Source organism: Sardina pilchardus, chromosome 16 (assembly GCF_963854185.1).
Source record: "Sardina pilchardus chromosome 16, fSarPil1.1, whole genome shotgun sequence".
Lineage (NCBI taxonomy): Eukaryota > Metazoa > Chordata > Actinopteri > Clupeiformes > Clupeidae > Sardina > Sardina pilchardus.
Window position 1 is genome coordinate 26,565,921 of NC_085009.1, and position 12,747 is coordinate 26,578,667.

General features: G+C 42.2%; 1 long non-coding RNA gene across 1 annotated transcript; it reads left to right on the top strand.

Moving 5' to 3' along the window:
- Nucleotides 1–2,923: 2,923 nt before the first annotated feature.
- Nucleotides 2,924–6,721, top strand: LOC134060562 (uncharacterized). The gene is made up of 3 exons (XR_009935196.1): nt 2,924–3,050; nt 6,216–6,254; nt 6,586–6,721. It is a non-coding gene; the product is annotated as an uncharacterized LOC134060562 (long non-coding RNA).
- The last annotated feature ends 6,026 nt before the right edge of the window (nt 6,722–12,747 follow it).

Consider the following 12,747-nt stretch of genomic DNA (forward strand, 5'->3'; position numbering starts at 1 on the left):
ATTCTAATAGAATGATACTGTATGTCAACATTTATGACATTTGTTTTCACATAATCATATACTTTAGATGTATGGAAAGTGTCCAAATGATCACCTGTGTACTACCATATGGCATGTCATAGACAGGGACATTTCATGTTATGTCCCTGCATCTCTCTCAACAAGCTCAGTGATGTTGCCTCAGACTGTGATTTGAAGTGTAAAGATGCTAGTTGTAGTAGGGTTTGCTGTGTGTTTTCTTATATATAAATAGATACATAAAACTGTATCCCTTCATTCATTGGCATTGTGATTTGGTTCATTGGCTCTGTTCACTCTGAAATATCATGGCAAATTATTTTGATATTATTTTCTTTCTTCATGACTTTCAATCAGCCATCTCCCAGCCATTGTCATTATCAATCAATCAATCAATCAATCAATCAATCAATCAATTAATCAATCAATCAATCAATCAGCCAGCCAATCGGCCAATCAGTCAACCAATCTAAGTCGGCTTTCTTTCCAGGTTGTAATGATATCTTTCAAAATTTAAACAGTGAAAACACCAGATTTGGAAGGCTTGGTATCGTGTGAAAAAGGGATACGGTTTTCATAGCTCAATTTGATTTCCTTGATTGTACACATGTTTATTTGTATGATTTGTTTGTTTGTGTGTGTTTGCAGGAGAGAGTGTTGTGATTGCGAGTGATTGCTTTATATTGTGCCCTATTACCCCTGTTATTACCCCTGTTATTACCCCTGCCAGTGTCCCTCCCTCCTGACCTTCTGACCTCCTGACGACCTTTCTCTTCCCTCATGCCCTTGATGATGACCCTGTCTGTCCCTCTCCTCTCCGCCCCTTCCTCGCTCCCTCCATTTTGTGTGGAGGACCAACCACTCGTCCTCCTCTTCCTTCTGATTCCCTCCTTCCTTCCACTCAGAGCTCGAAAGCTCCGGCTTCAGAAAGTAGAATTCCTGCCACATTATTTGTTCCATCCACTCAGTCAACTAAAGCACACCTCTATGGCCAGGTAGATCGGCTTGTCAGCTAATCACCTGTGTACAGTGTGTATGTTGTGTTGGGACATGGTAGGATTTTACCAGAGATGTTCTAAAAAAGGTTGATTCCAATCTTCACAAGTAGAGCCCAATCGATAAATCGCCGTGCCAATCTTATCTGCCGATATTAGCTAAAAGCTGCAAGAGCTCAAATGTGACCACTGATTTGATGCTATCAGAACATGAGGTAAGATAATCCGCTTTCTTCAGAAACATGTCATTTTTATAATCTCTCTGTACATTTTCACAAGTTTACAATACTTTGGTGTGTCTGTAGAGATTCTGCCCATGCTACCACCTAAGTGTAAGGCTATCTTGAGCTTTATCAGTGGTTTGAAAATAGCTGTTGACGTGGCTACATAGCTACACGCTGTAAAGCATTTAATTGTTTTTGCAAATGGTCTAGCTCAAATCTAAAAAAATTACGTAATTTTGCTCCCAAACGAAAGTTGAGACGTGTTATCATCCATCAGACACCAGGTTGTTTTAACCCCAGATCTTTCATTTAACATCACGTCCAACTGTCAATAATGTCACGGCAAACAATGCTTGTAAGAAGTGGGTGTAAGTGCTCCACGGCAAATGAGGCTTATAAGTAGCGATGATAAAAACAAACAACACATTCACACATTAATTCACACACGCCTACTTAGTAATTAGTAGGCTATTAGGACTTGAGTTGCGCTTGCTGCTGAGCTCAGTACAAAGTAGCTTTGCTATGATTTACGGTGTGCCACAGAACGTGCAAGAGAGGCGTATTAATGCTGTTGACGGTGTGAAGAAACCCAATGTCTCACCTTGATCAGATGCTAAATACTAGAGTACATTTACTGTATGTACTATTAATAGTGAATAATAACGATGAGTGCTGTTAATATAATATGCTCAATATCCTAAATACTACAAGTACATTATTACACTGTGTTTGTTAAAGATGAATATCATCTGATTTACCGTTTATCGGCTTTTGTCCAATTATCAAAATCAGTATCAGTCTTTAAAATCTTTAAAAACTATGTAATGGCTAACAATCCTTAGCTTATGTCACATGTGCCCCATAGGTATCCATTCAAACAAAGAAACAAAAACAACAGGAGAAGTGAAGTTTGGTCTCCTGATGGGGTCAAGGCATGGAGCCCAGGAGCCCTTTTGCTTGAAAGAAGTCCTATGGGGTGTAAGCTAAAAGCTAGCTAGCCATTATGCTGCTAAGGTAGCCATCTTCCCCCAATAGAACATCTCTGTGTTTACTTTCTGAAGGGTCCGTCTTCCAGCTCTCTAGTCTTCCTCGTCCTCCTCCTCGTCCTCCTCGTCCCCTAACGGTCCCTCTTTCCTCCACTGCTCCCCAGAGCGTGGTGCTGTGCGTTTAATCCCTACCCTGTAACCGCGCTGTTAATCCCAATCCCAACCCCTATTTTCTGACTCAGTGAGGGCGACCAACACACTTTTCAACAGGTATCAGCGGAACATGAACGTGCCACAAGCGCGAATGTGAACATTCTGATGATGTGTGTGGATTAGCAAGTGAATTAACATTTTTTTAACTATATTTTTATATTTTTACTATATAGTTTTTTTCTATTTTAGTCAATCATCATCATTTATATTGATATTATTATTTTGGGTGTCCTAACAATTTATTTTGGTTATCAAAACACCTTGCCTTTTTTCAGTTTGAATTTTTTCAACAGTTTCTTAATTTCCCATATTTCCCAGCATGCCTCTGCTCCTATGCAGAATCTAAATCTCACATGACCTCTGAGATCACATCAAGTCTGTCAGACACAGACTGGAAGCCCTGTACACACACACACACACACACACACACACACATGGTCGCCCTCACTGACACACTGACCGACCCTATGAACTTCTCAGTTGTGATTGGAGAAACTCTTGCGCTGACCGAACCATTGTGTCCACAGGGGGAGAAGGGCAAGAAGGGCAAAAAGGGGCCTAAGGGGGAGAAAGGAGAACAGGGTGCCCCTGGATTAGATGCACCCTGCCCGTTGGTATGTCCCGGCTGTGAGCTCTCGGATTCTCTCTCGTAGCGATGATGCAAGGCAGTTGTGACGGCTGTCCAAAGTCCTGAACCCCCCCAACCCCACCCCCACCCTCACCCCTCCCAATCTCCCAAAACCTTTTAATCAAACTCAACCTGATGAGAGGGCCTGCCCCCCCCCCCCCAACCTGGCATTACAGACCACCATAAACAACACAGTGCTAGGTCTTGCTAGCTCAAACTGTGCTATTGCTATATATGCTAATTCCCAAACCATTTCTGATTGACTAAACACACAAATGAGCGTTTCAGATTATGTTGGGACCTATTAAATATATACCTAATAGTAGTGCCCCTATTTTCTTTACTCTATAATTGGCATGGGGATACCAATTGTCCAGTAGAAGAGCCCTTCAAGATTTCCCATTTATACCCCTCTCTCTCTCACACACACACACACACACACACATATAAGCACACACACATTGGTCATTGGACCTCCAGTCCTCCAGTAAGCCAGGATTGGCCAGGGTGGGGCCGCCCCTCTCAGCCCAGGCCCGAGCCCCCTCTGGTGGGGCAGAGGGCGGGCGTCTGCAGCCTGAGTCCCAGTAACACTCCCAGGTCCCTGTGTGTGCCGCAGGGGTTCCGGGGCTTTAAGGGGGAGAAGGGGGAGCCGGGGCAGCCTGGTCTGGACGGGCTCGATGCCCCGTGCCAGTTGGTACAGTATTCTCTCTTCCTTCCTCTGCCTGAGCATGCCCTCTGCCCACCGCCCACACACACGTTAATGCACACACACACACACACACACACACACACACACACACACACACACACACACACACACACACTTTCATACTGAAGTATACACACACACACATACACACATTGTCGTACACACACACACACACACACACACACACTCACATACATACATACACACGTTCACACACACTGACACATACACACACACACACACACACACACACACACACACACATATGTACAAACACACACACACACAATCTCTCTCTCTCTCTCTCTCTCTCATACAGACATATACAAACACACACACGGCCAGCTCCATGTTCCCATGCATGCCTTTTCTCCTGGCTGAGAGGGTCTGACTCACAGCCCTCTCTACGTGACATCACTTCCTGCATGCTCACCATCATCCAAGCCAAGGCTCTCATCCAATCGCTTTCACTGCATGCGGACCAATCAGAGGCCACTACTTTAACCCTTTCCATCTGACCCCTAGCTGACCTGTCCTACTGACCCTCTTAAACCAACGTTGCACCATCTCTTAGTAAATGAGTGCTCTAAGGTCATTTCCCAGCCCAGTGCCCCCTCCTTGACTCCTCTCTAATGTCCAGCCTACTCCTCTGTATTAAACTGATAGTGCCTCCACCTTGACCTCCTCTTTAGCTTTATAAAATCTCCCTCTGAGCTCTGTGAGCGACTAACCCCTCTTATAGGTTTCACCTCACTAAAGGGCTTTTTACAGCATGGACCAGACCTGTGTCGGCCTTTACCTGTCCCCCTCAGCTACACCTGAGTTCTCTTAACCCCACCCTATCCTCCTTACCTGTATTCTCTCTCTGGTCTTATCTCACTAAAGGGCTTTACAGCATGGACCAGACTTTACCTGTGTTGGCCTTTACCTGTCCCCCTCAGCTACACCTGAGTTCTCTTAACCCCACCCTATCCTCCTTACCTGTACTTTCTCCCTGTTCCAATTGGACAGACCAGGGCTGAGGGGGGGAAGTGAGACAAGACATCTAGAGAACGATCTAGAATCATTTGATATTTTATGATGTTTTTATGATGGTGTAGCTAAATATATGCTAAAATATGCTGTTTCCCATTTCGAGATGACCACTTTGTGTAAATAGTTGATGAAATGATCTTAAATAATGTTTTTATCGTGTGTCTATCTATTGTGCGGTGCTCACCTCTAAACGCCCCCCCTAGTGGTGTGTCACGTCACGTGTGAGGAATAACAAACACGTTAGTCCAGTGTTAGTCCAGTGTTAGTCCAGTGTGAGGATAAATGTCACACATTGATCTCCACGACAGTCACGACTAACGAGGATGCATGTTCATAGCCACCATGACTTTTTTGTTGCATTTTTTAATGCCACTGTGACATTATTTTACGCCATACGCATGGATTTCAAAAAGGCTTTTAATATGTTTAATGTGTTGATGTTTTCACTGGGTCAAATCACTGCCAGTGTGTGTTAATGCACTCTGCTTCATGTCAGTAAACAGTCAGGTGTATTCTCTAGAGGCTATAGCTGATGGCACTCAACACATACATTAAGCAATGTTCATGAGTGTTATTGTCTGGGCACATTCTGATCTTTTACACATTGTAGTCAAATATTTCCTTTTATGAGGAAGTGATCAATATGCACATTCTTATGGTAATCTATTCACATCACATGGAACCAGTATGTGGTTGCCCAGCAACATAAAAGTTGGCCCATGTATCATCATATTGTCATGTTTAGTGAATTAGTGGAAGATTATTATGATGATTATTATTATTAAGACATTTGATTCTGTGGCCTGGTCCTACTGCTTTTACTCAGAGAACAAAAGAACATGCTGTTATTGGCTAACTGACTGTTTACTGTTTACTGACTGAATGCATTTCAAGTCATTACTTTGAGTAGGGACACAGGTGCCCTCATAAGCTGCTGATCTGGTTCAGTTGTGGCTCACTCCCGGGCCAGATCCGCACCAGGCCTGGCCCATGACTTAGCCGGTATCAGACAGTGCCCTGTCACTGCTCAAAGTAATGACAGCTGCCACTGCACGATGAAGCATTCACTCATCACCATCATGGTCAGATACTTAGTTAAAGAGTCCTCACTTTGAGAGCATGTTCACGTTGATGATAGGAAACATCCTAACCGTGATTTGGCCCGAGTGAAAACTATTTATACTGTCTATTACCAAGTATGCAATACTGTTATGATATAAATATGAAGTGAGCCTAATAGTATGCTGTAGCTGTGGTAAGTGTGTGTACATTGGAATAGTCATACAGCACTTGCACACCATTATTATGATATAATACAGGGTGTTCAGGTGTGTGTTAGGCCTGTTATTCTGTCATGATGTCTTCTAAATGAGTCTCCCTCTGCCCCCCCCCCCCACCCCATCACAGGGTCCAGATGGCCTACCCATGCCAGGATGCTGGCAGAAGGTGAGTACAGAACCTAGTCTGGTCTCTGTCAAATATCTTGAAAATACTCGGATTAGGACCTGATCTGGCCCTGACGTGGCTTTGATCTGGCTCGGATATGGCCCTAATCCTTGGTGTGGTCATCCCCACCAGAGCTTGTGTGTTTTTTGAGTTTCTTATTAAAGCCTGGCCCCAAATCACAGCTGCATGAGGTTGCGTTAGTGCTTCACTGATTGGTGTGTTAAAGCGTTACTGACTAGTCCTGATGAGAGAAACAGCACTGTTTTGTTTGTTCTGTTCTGTTCTGTGTCTCACCCAGTGTTTTCTCTTGTGTTTTTTTGTCTCTTTGCAGTGATTGGTCTAACTCAAACCGCATGGAGTTTGTAAATACTGCTTTGTTTTTATTTTGTATTTATAGTTTTTTATTTGAGAAGATACTACAGAGAGAATAGAATGAATATATTATGTGTACACGAAGAGAAGGCGCACGGCCATGCTGATACTACATGCGTAGCTGCTTCAGTTCACCTGTGTGTGTGTGTGTGTGTGTATGTGTGTGTGTGTGTGTGTGTGATGAGGCGTGTGTCAGCCGTACACACACACACATCCACATCTGCATCGTGGAGTTCACACGCACACACACCCTTGACCCAGGACAGACGCTTACACAAGAGAGAGGCAGACATGCCCAGTCACGTGTGTGTGTGTGTGTGTGTGTGTGTGTGTGTGTGTGTGTGTGTGTGTGTGTGTGCGCGTGTGCGTGGACTAGTGGTCACAGAGCTGTCTGTGTTAAGACTGGACACCAAAGTGGACACACGCAGCAGAGAGCAGAGAGGACGAGGACAAAGCTGGCACAGGGACAGCTGGGAGGCTGACTCTCTACGCGCGCACACACACACACGCCAAACCTATGTGTGTGTGTGCGCACGCGCGCTTGTGTGTGTGTGTGCACGTTTTGCCATGAGTGTGTTCATCTCAAAACTGTCCAATCCCTCACATTCACCACTCAGGCCATGCAACCCTCAGCTGGAAAAAACAAGAGATGAAAAATCAACAAAAAACACAAACACCACCTATACCACCACCACCATCATCATCATCATCATCATCATCACAACAACAACCCCGACCACCCCTCCACCCAAAGTCGCATGATATGAAACTGTATGTGTATGGGTATTGTGCTGTGTTTCAGTTTGTTCGGCTTCTGCGAAAAAACAACAACAAAAACAACAAAAACAAACAAACAAAAAAAGAAAACAAACACTAACTGGCTTTTGGTCTTGCATTGCATCAGACAGTGTTACAGTGTACTGTATTTGTACCGATCATTGATACGTTCTTATTATTTTTATTTTTATTTATTGGAATTCCCCCCCTTTTCTCTCATGTCCTGAAGGGAGTGACGCCTTGGCTGGTGGCCTAAGCGGAGGACAGGGCTCCTTCCCTAGAGATGCTCGGGCTCTGTGTTGTTTTCTTTATTGTGCTGAGGCTCACAGGGTCTCAGCGGTGCACAACAGCCTGGCTCTCAGACCTCCTCCTCTAACACCACACCACCTACACACACACACACACACACACACACACACACACACACACACACACACACACACACATAGTACTAATGCCACGGAGATGGACCTGTTGTCATTTGGAGGAGGGGGGGGGGGTCAAAAAAGGGGGGAGGAAGGTGTTTCAGCCAATCACGAAACTCGCTCATCTGGCAAGAAATTCTGATTGGTCAGGGCCCGCACCTAGGCGGGCCTTTTGGATTCCGCAGCTGAAGGAGAGAATCTGAGCGAAGCGACTTCCTCCCTCCGACACGACACATGAGGAGCCTTCCGGAGGATTCCACTAAGTTGCTGCCAAACAAGGCACTGTGTCTGGCTATCTACTGACACCAATAAGATACCGTTTGTTTTATTTACTGCAGATAACTGTTTCATTATTTGGAACAGCCTTCGGTGCCTCAACCTTTTGTTTGTGTTTTTTTTTGTTTTGTTTTGTTTTGTTACTCATTCCTGTATGAAATGTCGCAACATACCTTTTAATTATGCTTATTGAGTAATCAAATTTGTATTTTTCTTGTGGAATGGTACTCTGTGTTACGTATCTTGTTGAAGTTTAACAAAACAAAGAAAAGAAAACAACACTGGTGTTAATGTGTTATGATATGAGCACCCGTGGAATATTCTAAATTTGAAATGGTGTTCTTATTTTGAGTGTTTTGTCCCCTTTGGCTTCAACAGAACTGAAATTTGTGTGTTGAAAATGTAGATTTGATCATCCCTGTCTGAACTCTCTTATCACAGTGTTTATACATCGCTGAGGCTTGATGATCAAGAACGCATCCCATAAACCCTTATTCTTTGAACTGGGTGCATGCGTGGACTGGATGGTAGACTATGTTTAGGATGTTGCCAGGAGTGTTAGAAAGATTCCACAGCATTTCAAAGAAATTCTTGATTTTTTATGCGTTGCGCTCGAGTAATTTAATAGCAGATAAACTGGAACAGTGCCCCGGGCAGCTCAAAGTCGCTCACTAAACATTTTTTTTTATCTCAAGATGTTGGGTTTAGATCTATAAACTAATCTCATTCATGTATTATGGCAGTTCCGTCTTGTTGTCAGTATTTTGTTTTAACAAGCCAGAATTGTTTCATTTTTCAGTTGAATGAGTCAGTGGCCTGTGTCTGGATCTAGTTCAGCTCTCTAGTGTTTTTTTTTTCTTTTTTTCTGCAATCACTCAACCGCTATGTGAGGTTACGATGTGAAATGCCGTCATTGCATTCCAGATCCCTTAGAACAGTTGCAAAATTATCTCCCCCGAAGCGTCTCTTCTTCATCGCTGGCTATCCAACAGCCAGCGTTAAATCTGGGAGTCAGTTATTTAGTGGCCTGTGTCCAGTATGGGTGCATGGGCTAGTTGTGTAACTCCAGCAAGGATCTGGCATGGACATTAGTGGGGTCATGGACAGTCCAGAGGTCTGGTTGCCCAACTGTAGAGGAGATTGTCCTCAGCTAGTATGGTCCAGTTGTCAACCTCTTGGATACAAATTGTTCTGATCTGGAATGGTTTAGCTGCCAAATTCTAGAATAGTTATGGTTCTGATCTGGAATGGTTTGGTTGCTCTAGAATGAATATGGTTCTGACCTGGGATGGCTTCGTTGCCAAATTCTAGAATAGATATGGTTCTGATCTGGAACGGTTTGGATGTCAAACTCTAGAATGGATGTGGTTCTGATCTGGAATGGCTTGGTTGCCAAATTTTAGAATGGATATAGTTCTGATCAAGAAAGATTACTCTGCTACTGTTGTCAGGTTAGCGACTCATAAGTTCATGTCCGTTGTGGTCAGTGAACACTTTTGTTGACAACGGTCAGTCTTTTTTTTTTCTCTGAGTTCTGACCTGTATGTCCTACCAGAATCAGAATACAGAAAAGGGGCATTTTTTGTCACTGACCATTGCAAGGCTTTTTGAAGGTGTGACTGTGTTGTTGTGTTGTTTGTTTGTTTTTGTATTTCTTTTTCATTTTTGTGAAAGCATACATTTCCTTTATTTGATATCATGTGTGTTTGTGCGTTTGTCTGTTTGTTTGTTTGTTTGTTTGTTTGTTTAGTCTACAGTACGTGTCTATATTTGCCTCACTGTTTTAAGATGACACAATATTTATTTTTTGTATTTTTCTTTCTTAAGAAGGCATACTGGTCTCTTAACAGGCATTCCTTTATAGTCTGGTAGATAGATGGATGGATAGCAGCCAAATCTCAGTTGGATCTGACGCAGGTCAGAGGTCAACTGTATTTCTGAGGCTGCTGTTGTCTGGTAGCTTTCTTAAGTCTTTCTGACACCACAATGCTTAGTTTCGCATCTGCGCCACTTTGCTTTATATCTAAACTTATTTTCACAGTAGAAATTATGATACCTGAAAGATAGTTGACCGGGAATGCACACACAACTTTTGAACTGAAAGGTTTTTCAGAAACATATTAGGCTTCTTTCTACAGAATGCACAATTTCTAATGCAGGTATAGGTTATTTATTTTCACAAATTATGATACCAGAAAGAAAATTGTCCCAGAAAATATAGTACACAAACAACCATTGTGCTGGGAGGTTTTCAGTAACACATCATATAGTGCAAAAGTTGGCAGATTTACCAACAGACTTCATCAAAGCTGTAGCCTACAGTACATCAAATGTTCATAATTACACTCATGCTATAAAGTGCAGGAGTGAAAGGCTCTATAATGAAAACATTACGTGTAACAAAACCCATTCTAGTTTATGCACAATTTGTCCATAGCATGCAGAAGTTGTCAAGGGTGGCATCAATAATTGTTTGCCTCAGAGAAATCATTTGTGTTGTTTGACACCATTGCTCAGAAGCTGGTTAAATGGCATGGTTGCTCTGATAGCAATCACTAGTGCTTGTAGCATGTTTCCACAGTAAATACCCAGGGCCAGGGCTAATGAGGTAGCAAGCCTTTTCATGCTCTGGTGAAGGCCAGGCAGCCCCAAATGCTGGCATGTTTAGTCTTGACAAGGCCAACTAAAAAAAAAGGATGAGTCCAGTTTTATGAAGACGGTGTGTTCTACCTTGTTGTCACCCCGGGCTATTTACTCTCAAGCCTACGCAACTGTGGCTTAGCACAACGGTCCCACGCAACGACTAGGAAAGTGCATCCTTACAAACAAATCACTTCTAACTGTAGCATGACTGTTAAATGATTGGAGTTTGTAGTCTGCTATGCAAAATCATACAGCATAGAGCTGCATGTTTGTGTCACAGAGGCCTGAGATTGTGGGTTCACGTAAGGCTTTAGAGAGGATAGTAATGTCCGCAACACTGATAAATTGCTCCCGTTTAATGAAAAAAAAGGGTAAAAAAGCAACGTTTCGACCCTACTGGGTCTTCATCAGGCTTTACCTTGCTCTGATAGCATGTTATGAGTGTAATTATTAACAAGAGAAGAATCATTTAGAGCTTTTTTAAAAGAATCATCAAAACGTTGTTAGTCAGTAATAATGATTTAATAATGCATAATGCATATAGCTGTTTGAAGAACATAGTTGCCATTTTTGTGACAGTTTTACAAGGTTTACTATTCTCACATACGTACGTGAAGGGAACCGGCGCCATTAAGGCCAATGTAACAAAATGTTAGTGAGTGGGTCAATGATCAATCAATCGGCCTTGCAATTAATATTTGAGCAATTAATAGTTGATCAATTAATCAGCTAAGACGGATGGAATGCACTGGACAGTTCTGTCTGCAAGATTATGGGAGGCCTTTTGTGTAGATGTTTCTAAACAATGAATTAAATGGCTGACAACCCTCTTCTCTCTCTCTCTCTCTCTCTCTCTCTCTCCTTTTGAACTTTATTCTCACTCCCTGTTCACTGACTTACTTTAAGCTCTTTTCTCTTTACCTTGATCTTGTTGCATTGAATGTAAGCTTCATTAATGTGTGTGTATAGTGGAATATGTGTGCTGTTTGAAAACAAAGTGCAATTTAACTTTTTGTTCTATGTATTAACAGTGTGCATCATTCTACAAATGCAGCTGGTTAGAATATGTTATACAGACAGTTATCAATAGTTGCTGGATATTATCACTTTATACAGTATAAACACACATTGTATTCCAGTCTTTGGAACTGCAAACCACAGACCATAAAACAGAACAGAGAACAAACTAAGCTAAGTTTTACAGGTTCGTTATGTTTTTGTCTTTGAAAGCATTTTCTTTTTTTCATGAAAGTTTGTACATGAATCCATTTTTCATTTTCTGTGCCTACATTTATTTCTTGACTGTGTGTGGGCAATTGCATTTTAACAGAAGAAAGTGTCTTATAAGTTTTGTAATCAGAGATGACCTGATGTCTTTTGAGTATATTGACTTCATACCTGTAGCTCAACTACAAACTTGTTTTACTTTATACATTTTGGTGCTTCAGTGAAAGGGTCGACTCAACATTATCACGTTTATTTAACCACAAATGGTTTTATTATGAGGACTTGTGATAAAACATATAGTTTTACTCTCTTCAACTTACTATTCCAACATCTGATACTGATATTACAAGGCATACACGGACATTTATCATTAGTTATCAACAGTTTTCAAAGTAAAGGTGAAGATACACGAGGCATTTTGAGCAATGTTGTTGCGCAACCACATACAGTAACATGTCCCATGGGTTCTGATTGGATGATCAAATTGGCCTACTCGTGAATTTGCACTTAAATTCTTTACAAAAACATGCTGGTCAATATCAATGGGAGCCTGCTAGAACCGCGATTTAGGAATGTTGTCCAGCAACATTGCTCAAAAAGTCGCCTTGTGTATAATCAGCTTAAGATATTTACCTATCTAATGTTGAAGAACATGATTATGTTCAGAAATGTTTGAGAAAGCTGGGAGACGTTCGGCATGTGGAAAAAAACAATCGCGGTCTCTTCTGCTTGCTTTTCATTCTTTGTCTTTTCTCTTTTTTTTATTCACGATG